This window comes from Aythya marila (genome assembly GCF_965140915.1).
Source record: "Aythya marila genome assembly, chromosome: 1".
Taxonomy (NCBI): Eukaryota; Metazoa; Chordata; class Aves; order Anseriformes; family Anatidae; genus Aythya; species Aythya marila.
Genome location: NC_139042.1, coordinates 103632531 through 103647841, shown reverse-complemented (window position 1 = coordinate 103647841; position 15311 = coordinate 103632531). Strand labels below are relative to the sequence as shown.

Sequence of the window (15311 nt, the reverse complement as noted above, 5' to 3'; positions counted from 1 at the left end):
TGCAACCTGGAGCAGTTGGCTGGCGCTCGTAGGCGCCCTGTGCCGCGGCCCCGTGGCTGTCAGAGAGGATTTAATTATCCCGATGACCCACGGGAACAGCAGGAACAGGCCCGTTCACGTCGAGCCGCCGGAGCCTGCGTGGTTATTTCGTTTCCCTCTGTCCTCCTCCCTCCTCTCCAGCAGAAAGCTGCAAAGTGAAAGATGATCCCCGTGTTCCTGGTTCCCAGGCTGGTGGATGCGATGGTTCCTGTGATCTTTGTTTATACAGATCTGAGGGAGATTAAAGCTCCCTTCACAACTGCAGGGCCTGTCAGGAGGCTGGGCAAGGTAAGCCTGTGTGTGCATCTCCCCCAAAACACTTCAGACCTCCTGGTACCCTCCAGCCTTACGTTTGTGCAGCTGTTGGCTTTGTGTAGCCCCGCAGGCCCCTCTCCAGGAGAATTTTAACCATTTACACGGGCTGTTAAAGCTGCAGGCATTTTCCCTCCGATCATTTATCAACTCCTGTTCCTTTCAGTGGCAAATCCTCTTTTGAGAAGGTGTTTGGTTTCTTAGCAGCGTTTGTACATATGATTTTTTTCTTTATGATCAGTGGCATTCATGCTCTGTTTTCCAAAGCAGCGTTACTCAGAAGCACTCTCCTCTGTGGCATTACATAAAATGACGAAGAAAATGTCTTACCTTGCTGCACGTGTGTGCCCACATGCACGGCGTGGACCTCACAGGGGTTGAATAGCGTTTCTGGAGCACTGCGGAAACTCAGGAGCTGCAGTTTGCACAGCAGAATGCACCGTGGGCACCTACAATTAGCAGCTGGATGCGACTCTGGAGGAAGATCCCACCTGTAAAGCAGTCCCGTTTGAGGGGGTTTGAAGGCAGCTGCAGCTGGAGGCCTGGCTAGTTGGGCTGGCTCCTTACAAAAGCAGCTCTCAAAGCTGCTTTCAGGAAGGCAGGGAGCTGAGGATGCACAGAAGGATGAGGTCCTGGATGTTGCCTGGCCGGTGGTTACTCCAGTGAAGAGGCTGTGCTCCATGCTGAGCACAGCAGCGATGTTGGAGCCTGGGGCCTTACCGGGTGCCACTGAGCTTGCGGTCTCTGCAGCGCTTACATCTCTCATCAATCGGAGCCTTTTTATTTCAGAAATCAGACTGGAGGAGCAGAGCGTGCTAATTTAGTCTTAATGCCAGGTTTTACCGGGAGATACTTGTTACCAGTGAAGTGCACTTAACTTCTGAATAGATCTTGGTAGGCACATTTCATTTGACTGTATGGCCTAAGTAAGATTATTATATAAGCCTCTTCTCAACAGTTTAAAGCCTAATTAAATATTCTCTTTCCTCAGTTGTAAGGGAGATATTATTTTAATTACAGTAGCTTTCTTCTGACGCGCAAAGCACTCTTCTATCCAGAAGAGCGTGGCAGTTTCCTAAATTTGATATGCACGCTTCCAGACAATCTCGGTTGAGTTCAGCTCAAGGCTGACCAGCAGCTATGGCACTAAGATGTAAATCATACACCCTTTGCCTCTTTGTGTCATCCAAAAACCTTTTCCTCTCTGTGTCATCCAAAGCCGGTGTGTTTTAACGTTAGCGTGCACATTTCCATTCTTCGTTGTTAGTGAAGAAAATGGAAAATATCTTACGACCCCCTCCTCCCTTTGTCCTTGCTTTACCATCTTTGCCATCTGTTAACCTTCAAAAGATTATTTCTAGAGCTGAAAGCTTAGAATGTGGATAGAAAAACTGCCGTGGGCTTTTCTAACGCGCGTGAGACTATCCAGATGTGTAACAGGTCGATGTGAACCGAGACTCCGGTAATTTTGAAAAAGAGAGGGTGACCACGATACAGCTCCTAGAAAACTGATCAATGGGTCATTTGTGGTCTTCTGAACATCTGGAATTATTTCCAGATTTTGCAGGAGATTTAGTGTGCAATCGAGGGCAAATTGCTTCGTTTCTGTCTGCCTCATTTACTCCCCTGTGTAAAGACAAATAAAACCGATGGGAGATAGTGGTACGAACAAGTGTTTATTGTTCAGCAGTGGTATGGCCTGCATAAGGTACTGCTTAGGTGTCGTTAATCCTGCCTTGGGGCAGCAGGATGCCTTGTCCGACCTTCTGAGGTTTCTTTCAAGCCTGCGATCCGGGCTCTGTTGGCTCAAAACAAGCCGGCGTGTTTCAGGTGGGAGCTGAGCTGAGCCGTGATGGAAGCCGTAGCCGCGTCCCTGTGTCGTGCGGCATTTCACTTGGCTTCTCACGTTACCCCCGGTTAGTCATCCCTCCTCTGAATCCTTCCTCCCCTCCTGAATCGCAAACCAGATCCTGCTTGGCGGATGGTGCGCATCATTACGAGAATTTGCCCTAGCAACCAGATAGATTTCCAAAAATAACTTGCCCATCATTGCAGAGCATCTCTGAACCTCAGGACGTTTCGCCGCGGTCTCTCCGAGTGGCTGAAGGCTGGCGTTTTGTTTCCAGCCGGTGGAGCAAAATAAACCATACCGTGAGTAGACTTGACTTTGTGTGCAGAGCAATGCTATTTGAGACACGAGAGAAATTTCCTGCCGTGTTTACACGCTGAAGAAAAATGCCTTTGAAGCCAAAATATTTCTTCTGTGTAGCCATGCGTGTGGTTTTATTTACAGCTCGTTATCTGAATAGGCATCTGCTCGCGGAGCACCTGCTCTTGACAGAGGTGTAGTGCCCAGGTAGGCCGTGCCGTGTTCGAAGCTCTCTGCCTAAGGGGCTGCTCGGGGACCTCCAGTCCCGGGTGCGTGGAGGAGAGGGACAGCCGGTTACGGAGGCCGTTCCTTTCTCCCTGTGTGGGTGTGTAAGTTTCTGCTGCTATTTCTGTTTGTTTCTCATTTTGCTAGTGCGGGAAATATTTAAGATGCTTTAGGAGCATGACCATTTTCTTTTCGCCGTCTCTCCAATTTAGAAATAGTGCAGACCCAGTGTTGGGGGTATCACTGCCTTTCCCTGGCCCTGCAGGAGGATGAGGGTTTATAGGGCCGTGTTCAGCTGCTGCCTGCTGTTGTGGCAGTGCCGATTGCTGTGATTAGTTTGTCGTTGCTTTTGGAGGACGTTCTGCAGCCTGATACCTTGTTGTATTCCCCTTCCCTGCTTATCGGCTTCAGTTCTCCATTTTCTTTCCTCTAGCCACCTCCTTGCTATCCGTTACACTTCATGTATTTTTTAAGTCCCTCTCCTTCAGCTGTTTTTCCTTTTAATCTTAATGCAAACTCAAAAGGAGGAATTCTAAATAACTTGGCAACGGCCCCGTGGTTTTTTGCATAACTTTTAATCACAGTTGTATTGGAAACATAAATTCTCTCTTGTAAAACTGGATCATACCAAAAATGTTCTCACCGTGCTTGGATGTAGACCTGGGTTTGTGTCGGAGGGAGAGCGAAGGGATGAGCGTCGCCTCGGATGTGGCTGGGGCATCGCTGGGAGGTGGGAGCCCTGGGGCAGGTTCCTGCTCTGCCTTCCCGCCTGGTGGACCTGGTCCCCTCGGGTGGATGGCCACTGGGTTGATGGGGCTCTTGGGATTTCTCTGCTCCTTTGAAAAGAAACTTGCAGCCCTCACCTGAAAGGCTTCCCATGTTAATAAAAAATACTGTTTTTTTGTAACTCTCGTTTTCTGGTATCAGTTTTGACAGCCACCTTCTGCTGACGGATAGTTTGCCTGCAGATGTGGAGGGGCACAGTGATTCAAACCTGCAGGTGCAGCTCAATCTGTTAGCCAACAAAATCAATTAATTTGGGTTTTACAGGAGAACCCATTGCAGTGCTCACTTCAGAGAGAGGAAAAAGCAATCCTAGGATCATTTTCATTGGAAAAGCCCTCCAAGAGCACGCAGTCCAACCTTTAACCTAGCGCTGCCAAGTCCACCGCTAAACCATGTCGCTGAGCTCTGTATCTGCATGTTTTCTGAAGACCTCCAGGGATGGTGACTCAACCACTTCCCTGGGCAGCCTGTTCCAATGCCTCACAACCCTTTCAGTGAAGAAGATTTCCCAAATCACCAGCCTAAACTTCTCCTGGCACAACTTAAGGCCATTTCCCCTTGTCTTACCACTTGCTGTTTGGAAGAAGAGACCAATTCCCACCTCACGATAGCCTCCTTTCAGGTAATTGTAGAGCACAATGAGGTCTCCCCTGAGCCTCCTCTTCCCCAGGCTGAACAAGCCCAGCTCCCTCAGCTGCTCCCCACAGGACTTGTGCTCCAGGCCCTTCAGCAGCTTTGTAGCCCTTCCCTGGACACACTCCAGGGCCTCGATGTCCTTCTTGTAGCGAGGGGCCCAAAGCTGAACACAGTGCTCGAGGTGCGGCCTCAGCACAGCCGAGTACACCAGGACATTCACTTCCCTAGCCCTGCTGGCCATCTATTTCTGATACAAGCCAGGATGAATCACAAAATGTACCGTGCCAAAATGCTGGGCATGAAGCTCTGTGTGCAGTCACAGATCACCTTTACTCTGCAAATTGCCCCTATCGCTGTCTCGGGATTGCACTAAATCCGTTGCTGACAGTGCCGATACCTTCACTCGGTGGTGGACTTTGCCAAGGAGGCAGCTTGTTCTCTGGGCACTTTGCTGCGAGGCCTCCTTGGCTTTATCTGATGGGGATTGCGAATGTGAGTTCCGCGGCGTGAAGGAGATCAGTGAGGAGCTACATGAAAGGCTTGGGCCAAAGCCCGATGAAGTCAGTGGAAAATTCTTAAGCTGTTGTTGGTGGGCTCTGTATTGTGTCCAGGAAGGTTTAATCTGATTTATGTTGACTACTGTAAATAGCTTCTAGATGATACAAAGAATAGTGAGTCTTCTGCTTGTTTTTCTCTTAAACGCAGTAGGTCTGGGTCAGAGCAGTGCTCCCTGGTAGGGGCTGAGGTAGGGAGGCAGATGTGTAGTGCTTCAGGACTTGGCTTCTTGATCGAGCTGTACCACGCAAGCTTTTCTGCCTCCTGTCTTCGCAAAAGCAGAGTGTGCCTTCAGTGCCATACGCTTGTTTGTCTAGGTTTGCTCCTTCGTAGTTCAGCTGTGACCTCTTTAAAAAAAAAACAAACAACAACATAAAATAAAATTCAGAAGTGAATGAAAGCAGTGGTAGGTAATTCAGCATAAATATGTGATGACATGCAAGATGTAGGTTCTCGGGGGCCAGAAGTTACGTCGATTGTTAGTACAGAAAACAGAGAACTGCTGGGATCCGAGGGGGTTGCCAGACATTGATTTGCTCGTGTGGATGTGGGAGAGGGGGGACAATCAGATATAATATTTACTCTGAGTTGCAGAGAGAGGGCTTTTCATTATCTGCATTCTCTAGGGTATTCTGTGTTCTCCAGCATATTCCTGCCATATGTGTTTAGTTTCCAGAAGTTTATATACATTATCTGCTTCTCGTTCCAAACAATATAACATTTATTACTAGTTTCATGAGTTGTTGTTTCAGAGGGGGGGAAAAATCTGTACAGAGCTGCCTGTAACTTTGATTTCTGCTCTGGCACCGTACCACACGCAATATATACCATCTGCGCCAGGGAGGATGGTAAAAAATATGCCTAGCAGCCAAGTCGCTGGGGAGTTGTCTCAGAGCCATTCACGGCGATGCAGATTGTTTTGGGGAGGGTTACTGATGCCGTGCTGTTGGTGGGTGAGATGGCTTTTATCTGCTAACCCTTCCCCGTGTCATAGCAAGGGATCCCTGGAAAAAGCTTGTGTGTTCAAACTGGATGCACGCGTCCCTGCTTGCACCTTGTTAATGCCACCAGCAGCCCCGGTGCTGCTCCAGGGTCCCATCCCTCATCTCCTCTCCTGGAAAGGTCCCGGTGCTCCCTGCTGCTCCACAGGTGGTGCTGGAGCCAGGATTCGGCCCTGGGGAGTTCCCAGAGCCATGGCCGGGCCGTCCCCGTCCTCCCGATGGGTCCTGGGCGAGGAAGGTGGCGAAGCAGGCAGGGAGAGCAGCGGCACCTAAGCCACTGGTCTGCAGGAACGGGGGCAAGGAGAAGAAGAACGTGCTCCCACGACCCACGTGCATGCAATGTGAAGCCATCCAAGAGGTATCGGGTAAACATGGGGCCTGGGGAGGCAGAGATGGGCATCTTCCTCGCCAGAGAGCTTCTAGGATCCCTTTGCAGCTCCTTTTCCAAGACCTTTTCCGAGGCAGGGGAGAGCACGCCAAGAACACAACGGCAAGGAAGTGTTCTGGGACACCGCAGAAGGAAGCTTTGAGACAATTATTCCGCGTACAGGCTGTGTGCTTGCAGCCTCACGGCCGATGGATGCAAAGGCTGCCCGTAATTATAAACAAATCGAAGATCGCTGCAGCGCTGTAACGTCATTTTCTGTGCTTACCTTCTCTTTTCTGAATTACTCGTGCTTGACTGTTACAATTGATTGCAATTGTGAGAGCTAATTTTAGTGCATAAATTTGGTAAGGGAAGCCTGCCAACTGTGTAATGGCAGGCAACAGCTACCCAGGATTCGATAAAGGGTTTAGTGCTCTTGCTTCCTCCAGCCAAGTGTTAGCAACTGGTTCATGGGCTCAGATATATACATATATGCACACACACATTATATGTATGGACACTATGTGTTTCTTCTCAACGCAGAACATTTAGCCAACCCCCTGTGAAAAGAGAACAGCAATTGAGGGGACTGCGATGAGTTTTAAGAAGGAGCTGAATTTAATGCTGATCAGAAAGTGGTCCTTGCCTTAGGTATAGTACAAATACCAAAACCAATTGAGTTCAGTGTTAAACTTTGCGTGATGGAAAAGAGGGCAAGCGGTGTTCTAACCTTTAGAAAAAAATCCAATCTGTTTGGTTTATGAAGTTAAAGGCAACCATATGGGTACATAGATCTGGGCCCTTGGAAAATGTCACGGCAGTTTTCCTAGCAGCCTAGTCCAATTTCCAGGGGGTTCGGTGTCAGGACTTGCAGGAGAGTAGATGTAGTTGCCAACAAGAGAAGCATCAGAGGTTTGTTCCTAAGTGAATTTTTAAGTCAGAAATGAATTTTCTTCCTGTATCTCGTTTGCATATATTGAGGATTGAAGGTGTAGGAATCTTCGGGGCTGCTTTCCAGGGCCTCTTCTCTTCTTCCACACGCATGCAGCCTAAACAGAGGAAGGAATTTTGTGGGGTCAAGAGTGTGTGAAAAGTACAAGTGGGTTGGTGGGGCTTTTGGGGCACAATTGTTCTGTGGGTTGAAAAACATTATTATTATTATTTTTTTTTTTTAAATAAAAAAGGTCATCTAAGAGATGAGTTTTGGTTACTTGAAGTAAGCTCATGTGTAAGGTAAGGCACCAAACCTGACTGGAACTCATAGCATCTTTCTCCCACAGGGTTTTGGTGTCTCCTCTCACTCGTTTTTCATGCTGTCATTCCAGTTGTGATTGTTTGAAAGCAATTGGTATGTTCAAGCTGACATTGTACAAACATTTATCTTGGTCATCCTCCTGGAGTTATTCGCAGATGTTAAGCTTTGGCAAAGCCAGGGCCAAGAATGACAGGTGGAGGAGCCTTGTTCTTGAATCAGCTCTCTTTTTGTCTCGGTTTTCGGGATTTTTAGTTCAACTCCGTGCCATATGGGGTTTACTTAAGGAGATAGCTTGTCCCTGTAAAAGCGTATTTAAAAGGGATAGAACAGTTTAAATATGTTCAAGAGAATTAATTAAAATGTCTTTCAATTGAAAGGGAACGAGAGTAGTGTGTTTTTTTTTCCCTTCAAAATAAAGCTCCAGCCCTGTGAAACATTTTGCATCCATTACAAAGGAACTTGCGTACATTTTTCTAAAACGAGGAGTGAGCAAGCTGCATCTGCTAGGTGTGGGAGTGACATTTCAAAATCCCACTGACAGCTGCATTATCGAGCTAAACATCCTCGCGCCCGGCCTGGTGCTGACTGAGCGACTCCCCGCTTTCTAGGGGTGAAATCGCCCCTTTGGAAAACGCCGGCAGGGAGCCTGAAATAGGGCAGAGCCTGCAGCCCTGGGGAATCCGTGAGCTTGTTTGCGAGGGGATCTGCAAAAGGTAGCCCTGACAGCCAGCTACAAGCGTAGGCGTGCTCGTGTAGCCACAGCGCTGGGAGCGAAACGGGGCTTGGTTAGTTGGCATGCCTGGCTGCGGGGGGATGCTGCCTTCACGGGGCAAGGCGAGGTGTTCCCCACGGGTGCTGAAGCCAAACCTGCAGTCTGTGTTAGAGGCTTACGGGGAAAAACAAAAACACGAGGACAAACCCTTCTGAGCAGCGTTGGAGGTGCTGAGGGATCGTGGCTCGGGCTCATTGCAGCACACTACCTGTTGGGACTTGCTTTTCGGAAGAAAATAAAATTGCTTGCTGGAAAGTCTCATGTGCGTGTGTGTGTGCTCCAAGCCTGGGCTGCTGCTGAAGGGGACGCTGTTATCCCCCATTTTCCTTTGCTGGGCCCTGTGTTCCTGCTGCCTCGCTGCTGTCAGCACCGGTGCTCCACGCCATGTGGCTGAAGAGGAACCAGTGGGACCAGCACCTGGCTGCAGTTCTCCTGGGTTTAGCGTCATGGTCAGTGTTCAGAGCAGAATAAAACCCTTTGAAAGCCCACTTGTCTCACTCCTTCCTTCCTTCTCTGTGCATGAAGCGATTTTTCACTGTGCAGGTGATGAAGCACTGGCACAGGCTGCCCAGAGAGGTTGTGGAGTCTCCTTCCTTGGGCATCTTCAAAACCCATCTGGACGTGGCGCTGGGCAGCCTGCTGTAGGTTGGATCTCCAGAGGTCCCTGCCAGCCTCAGCCACGCTGCGATCCTGAGGCAGTGCTCCTCGAGTACAGCTGCTTCAAGGCAAGTCCAAAGCAGGTGTATCTACCTCAGTAATAGTGGAAATAATGGAAAAGGGCAGATTTCTAGCCTGAGCTGCCCACTCCATCAGCTGTCCCTGGGCTGCAGCATGTCGAGGAAGCAGGGCTGATACTCTGACGGCGACACAGCCGTCTTGCTGGCAAGTGCTGCAGAGCCAGGGTTCAGACTTGCAGTAGTGAGTAACCTGTGAGTTGTCAGGAATGTGGTGGAGGCGTCACACGAGGGAAAAATGGGATGAGGTAAGAGACAGCTCTTGTGCAAGAGCACAGGAGGGGTACCGCAGCGGGAAAGGGAGGGTTTTCCTAGCAGGTGAACGGCAGGGCAGCATTCAAACAGGGCTGTGGTGGTAGGCGTAGGAGATGACCCAAGAACAACTTGAGGCCATTCCCTATAGCCCTAGCACTGGTTACCTGTGAGCAGAGGCCGACCCCAGCTCCCCACACCTTCCTGTCAGGTAGCTGCAGAGAGCAATGAGGCCTCCCCTGAGCCTCCCCTTCCCCAGCCCAAACACCCCCAGCTCCCTCAGCCCTGCTCCTCACGGGACTTGTGCTCCAGGCCCCTCACCAGGGCTTCATAGCCCTGGTTTTGTCCCTTTGCTGTCTCTGTGCCTGGAAGCTCCCGTCTGGCTGCTGTGCTGGGGAGCTCAACAGCGCAGTGCAGGCTACGTGCCGGTTGCTTTTCTTTCCAGATTGGCAGCAAGATAGGAGAAGCATTTGGACATGACCCGTCTACAGCCCAAGATTGTTTCTGCACTGGCAAACACGCAAAGAGATAAAGCAATGGGGAGCTGAGGGCTAAATCTCTGCACAACCGCGAGGAGCACGGGTAATAGGATTGCTGATTGGAGTTACATGTCATGAGGATAGGCACGGTGTGGTGATACCACACTGCCACGGCCTCCTTACATCAAACAGGGGCTGGGGATTTACAGGGGCTGCTGGAGACGCGTGGGTTTCACTACAGACTTCTGGAATAGCCAAAGAAAAGAAAAGGCTCTCGTAGAGGAGGCAGAACGGGGCCCCGAGAGGGCTGCGGCCCTCATGGAGGGGAGTCCCGGCTGGAGAAGGCGGGAATGCCTTGAGGTCGTGAGGTACCAAAGGTTGCTTGTACATGAAATACACAGGGAAGGAAACTGCTTATAGATCTGCTGGCAGAACTGTGGCTAATTCACAGGCCCAAACACGTCTTGTTTAATCTTTTGAGAAGCCGGGGTCTGCTTGGTGTGGTTCGTGGCCCGCCTATCTGCCCCTTCTGCCCCTCGGCCCCGAAGGAAGGAGGCACCGAGAGGTGGTGGGCCAGGGGTGCGGGCAGCGAGGCCAGGCCGAGGGGCGAGCGGAGGAGATGTGGAAGAGGGGCAGTGTTTGTGCTGGGAGTGTTTCTTTCCTGAAAGCCTGGCTCTGCTGAGAGAGCAGACGTCGTGGTGGCTGTAAGGGAGCTCAAACCTGGGCCTGGGCCCCAAATCTGCCTCCGGGGGGCAAGCTGGGCTCCTGCCAGGAGGCCGGTGTGGGCCGCGTGTCTTCTCGGGGTGCCTTTGGCTGCCTCCTCTGCAGGTCTGAGCCCACAGGGATCGGCTCCGGCCTGAGGAGGTTCCCCTTTGAGACAAGTCACAGAAGGGCTTTGCTCTCAGCAGCAACCTAGCCTCCTTTTTGCCATGCAGCTCTTTGGCTGTGGCCAGCCTGTTGTTAACCACCGAGGGGCCGCTCACGTTGAGTGAGGCGCATGTGGAGCAGCAGCGGGGCTTTCATTAGCGGCTATTCAGCGAGCAGGTGCTTCCTTTTGGGTTCAGCTTACCGAATGCATCAAGGCATTGCAACTTGGGGCGTTTTAAATTCCCAGCTCCTGAAGAACAAAGTCGCTTTCTCAGCTCTGGAGGCCGATATCTGCCTGCAGAGATTAACCGTGCTCCTCGAGCAGCGGGCACGGATTTCCGTGGTGGAGGGGGATGCTGTGGAGAGAGCATTAAACCCCGGTGCAAGATGGCTCACTTGGATGGAAATTGCTCTGCAGGTGGGGAGGGAGGCTTGTTTATCTGGGGGACGCTTGGTGGTGTTACAGCACCCGGGGGATTGGGTTCCAAAGGAGCGATCCCAGCCGGGTGGTAGCTTGGGATGCTGTCAGTCGGCTCCCACCTCCACTCCCAAACAGCCAAACTTTGGCAGAGGTCTGCTGCAGGTATCGAGGGGCAGGCGGATTCATGCCAGCCGTGCAGCTGGCTGCCTGGCTCTTTGCAGCTGACCTCTGCATCTTTCTTTTCCATTGCAGGAGCTGCACGGGACGGCAAATGGTTCCCAACCTTCCTCCTTACTTCTGTGACGCCCCCATGTGAGTAACAACCCCAGTGCTTTTTTGTTGTTATTTTTTTTTCTAAATAGTCTTAGTTGTGCATCCATTCACAGCTGCTATTCCCCACTATAATGTGCTCATGTCCCAGTTCCTTTCTCAGGCCCAGGGTGATGCCCCATACCCTGCAGAAGAGCACGAGTGGTCTCTTAGGAATAAAAACGCGAAGACTCCTTAGTAATGTGCAATGTAATGCATAGAGAAATGTTTATGTGAAAAATGGTGCCAGCAGCTGCATCTTTTATCAAAGAACATATATTTGGAAATGTTTATGGGAACACGACAGTGCTAAATCTGGGTAGCTGGTCACTAATCTTTGCAAAGATACAAAGCTGATTAAAAAATAATAAAACTCCCCCGAGGCAGCCTGTAAGTTGCAATATGTGTGTAAGACCCAGGCTGTTAAAGGTTCCTGTCCTGCCCTGATTCGCTTCCACACTTCCTCCATGTGGTCACTCCAAATTGCTGCCAGCTGGCCTATTTGTCATGTGTGTTTGTTTGCACTGCTTCTAATTTTTGACCTTTCAAAGAGGCAGACAAAATCTGTGGCTTATGCAAATGGTTGAGTTTACAGCCAGCCCAGCCGACGAGCGGGAAGGAAAAATGCAGTGAGTTGAAGCCACAGAAGGGAACAGATTCAGTTCTCGAGTGCATCAGTATTGACCACGGACACTAGTGTAAATGGGTTGGAGCCTTGCCTGTTGTGTCTGAGGTTTTCTTACCTCCGAATCGCCTTCCACCCATATTGCAGAGAGCACAGTGGGTTCCTTCTGGTGTATTTTCAGCTTGACAAATGTGCCCCGTTTTGTGTTTGTCCCAGGGTAAGTTTTTTCAAGTAAATCATTTGGTAATGTGGCACATCTATAAAGATAAAACCAGAACAAACAGGAAAAAAAAAAAAAAGGTGTAAAAAAATGTCAGCATTGTAGAGAGAGAAGAATGAAACTGGAAGACTGATACATCATCAAACCCAATGTCCCAGTGTGTGGCTGCATGGCAGGGCTGTCAGCCTGTTAACAGAAAACAATAGTGAGACTGGGTGGCATTTCCAGTTTCCCTGGAGTGAAAGTGCGTACAGTTTGCCGTGGATAATGAAATGTTTTGTATGTGCAATATGTTAATTCTGCCAGTGCAGCAGTCCCGAGGTTCCAATTCACCGCAAGGCTGACATTTATGTCATGAAGAGATGCACAGACATTTATTGGGGTATGGACTGACAGTGCATCTAAAAAAAAAAAACAACAAAGAGAAAGACGTGCGTGGTTTTCTTTTCCTTCTCTTTGCCTTTCTCTCCCATTCCATCATATCAAATAGTGACTAATATCAAAAGGGCCATCAGGTGCTGGCGTGGATACAGCACCTACATGTCCTTGGGCACGTTTCTTTGTTACCTCCCAGGGCCTCTGACTGCCCGTCTGCACCAGAGGACCGGTCAGCAGCAATGGCAGCAGCTTTCTGTGCCTGTTCAAGTAACAGTAAGTCACCATTCGCTCCTCGGTACCACAATCTGTAAGTGTGGTGCTCAGCTTTACACAAGTACTGGAGCTTTGGAGGCTTTGACATAGGAGGGAGAACTTCTTTTGCAGCCTGGTGCTTCTTACCGTGATCTGAAATCATCTCTTCTTCCAGTGCATTGGGGCAGTTTGTCCCAGCACCGGGAAGGCAGCTGCTTTCCACCTCCTTTGTACTCTGCTGAAGGCTGACTGAAGTTTAAGAAACATTTTGCAAAGTTCCCTGCTCGTTGGTCTCTGCCCCTCTGAGTGTGCCGCAGAGACCTGCATTAGGCTTGAGCACAGCCTTGCGCTTGAGGTTAACCAGAGCTTCCATTATGGTGTTTGCTGGCTGCAAAGGGACAGATTGAGACCTTCTAGCTTAAAATGTGTCAGGGAGGAGTTAACCCGCCAAAATTCCCTGAAAAGATGTAGAAGCCTGGTGGATTTGCTACTTTTGGTGCTTTGCGTTGTCGGTGTTATTTTTGCTGTGGAAGGAGGTATCGTGGAACCTGCTGAGCTCTCAGGGCCTCAGGAAACCGTGGCATTAGGATTCTTCTCTCCAAAGTCCAGCGATCGACTGACAGCCCTGATTAGCACCTGCCTACCAGCTATGAGGATGTGCTGTTTTGCTGTGGGCTTTAGAGCTTCTTCAGTTGTGTCCTGAAGGATGGTGCCCCAGGTGATAGCTGCCCTAAGGACCTATGTGGAGAGTGGGGCAGAAGTGAAGAAGAGGAGCCACTCTTCCTGGAGTGGCTCTGGATCACTCGCACCGTGGGATCACCTCATGGGAAGGCTGCAGGAGACCTTTGGCCTTCCCTGGCTTTTATTCTGCTCTGGCAGGGGTCTCCCCAGAGCTTTCACCCATCTGTGGTTGATGCAGGAGGCTCCCCTGGGCTGCAGCCGATGGGTGTGCTGTGAGGCCCACCTGTGGCACCCAGATTCACTTGGCCTGACCTCGGCTCACCTTCAGTTAAGCTCAGCTAAATTTTGCTGCGCCCCAAAATGTGGAACGTGACCACTGCAGTCTGAAGGGTTCCCTTATCTGCTCAGTGCTGCTGTAGTGGCAGAAGTTGGCCCGGGCTAGAGCAGTAATTTCTCCAAGTGCAGCATTCCTGATGCACTTAACCTTATGATATCTGATCACTGTTTTTGTGCAAGTCATGCGACTGCTTAAATCAAGCTACCGTAGTGCTCTGCAGTGGATTTGTGTCCTCCATTCCTTCATCTGCTGCCAGAGCAACACATACCTGCTGCTATTTACACCATGCAGCCCTTCCACATGGAATTATGCAGATACAGGGGAGGGAAATACCTTTGGTCACACAGACTTTTGCAGAGCAGCATCTGTCCTGAGTCACTGGCATCTCCTAGAGCTTCGTGCCCTTGGAGCACCTGGAGCAGGCAGCACTGCAGTCAGGCTTCCAAACGCTGTATTTAATCACAAGCCAGGCTTCAATGGTCAAGTAACAGGCAAAGACTGAAAAAAAACTCGTAACAAAGAAAAGGAACAGGCAGGACTTCAAAAGGAGAAAAAAAAAAAAAGTTCAGGTGTGGAAAATTAATCAACAGTTCTGAAATGATCATGGTTGTCAGAGGACAGGGTTTGAGACAGTGTAAGAGGGCAGGTCTCTGCCCTTGGGCTTGCTTCAGTAGTTAATCTGTAGCTGAACTCCTAGTGTTAGAGGATATTATGGATCCCTGAGCACTTAAACATACATTTGTGCAAGTATAAAGCAGAGGGCAAGTAGCGGTGGGGTTGGTGGCTGTGGGCTCAGGTCAGCTCTTAGGTGCGGGTCTTCCAAAGGTTAGTGTCTAACACCACATGTATGTACTGAGGTATCATCCCTCAGGGTCGCCACTGATTTGGGATTGCTCCGTGGGCTTGCAGGAGCAAGGACATTGAGAACCACGGTTCATACACTTCTCCTGCTTTGTCTGTAAGAAGCTGTGGCCTTCTTCCAAACACTTTTTGGAACAAGATTTGGAGACACTCAGTTTTCTGTTAAATCTACTGGTATCAAGAGAAAGTGAAAAACTTCAGACCATGGTTCAGAGAAGACACTTCCAGTTGCTTCATGCTTTCCTCCTCCTTTTTTTTCCTGCATCTCTTCTCCCTATCTGCTAACCACAAAAAAAGAGCCAAGGCTTAAACAGCGTTTCCTGGTCATGCTTCTCAGTTTCTTGTTTTCTTAACAGGGGAGTCTGAACAATTTCCTGTAATTCTGAAGCATTTCAAAGCAAAATGCTCCCGTGGCCTTTCCAAATGCTATCCTCTCTCAGCACGCCTCTGCTGTGCGTTGCTCTTGGCCTCCGTGCTACGTCCAGAAGCCCTCCAGGTTTGTTCTGCCGTGTGTCTGCCGCTGTCATCGGCATGGTTTGGCTGGATCAGATCCTTCCACGGCTGCGATGTATAAATATAGCAAATGCTTTCTGATAAAATTGTGACTGTCTGTCAATTAAATGGCTTGATATGGGCCTGGGAAAGGGGAAAAAGACCCCAAAAGTAGCTAGAACGAGTTAGCTGGCAAAGCAGAGGAAGTGAAGGCACTCAGGCATAAAGCAGGCAGAGCTCCTCAAACCTTGGAGGTGTCCAGGGGGTGGCAAACTCTGTAATTCCCGCGTGGTGCTCTGCTACGGT

The 15311-nt window shown here is 49.9% G+C and overlaps 1 protein-coding gene across 4 annotated transcripts in view; it reads left to right on the top strand.

Annotated features, from left to right (window-relative positions):
• The window catches only part of TIAM1 (TIAM Rac1 associated GEF 1), a 155183-nt gene that overhangs the window by 25121 nt on the left and 114751 nt on the right, over positions 1–15311 (top strand). For all 4 annotated transcript variants that reach the window (XM_082770453.1, XM_082770452.1, XM_082770451.1 and 1 more), the window contains exon 2: positions 11103–11162. The gene's annotated coding sequence lies outside the window, so the exon portion shown is untranslated. The remainder of the gene's footprint in view (positions 1–11102; positions 11163–15311) is intronic.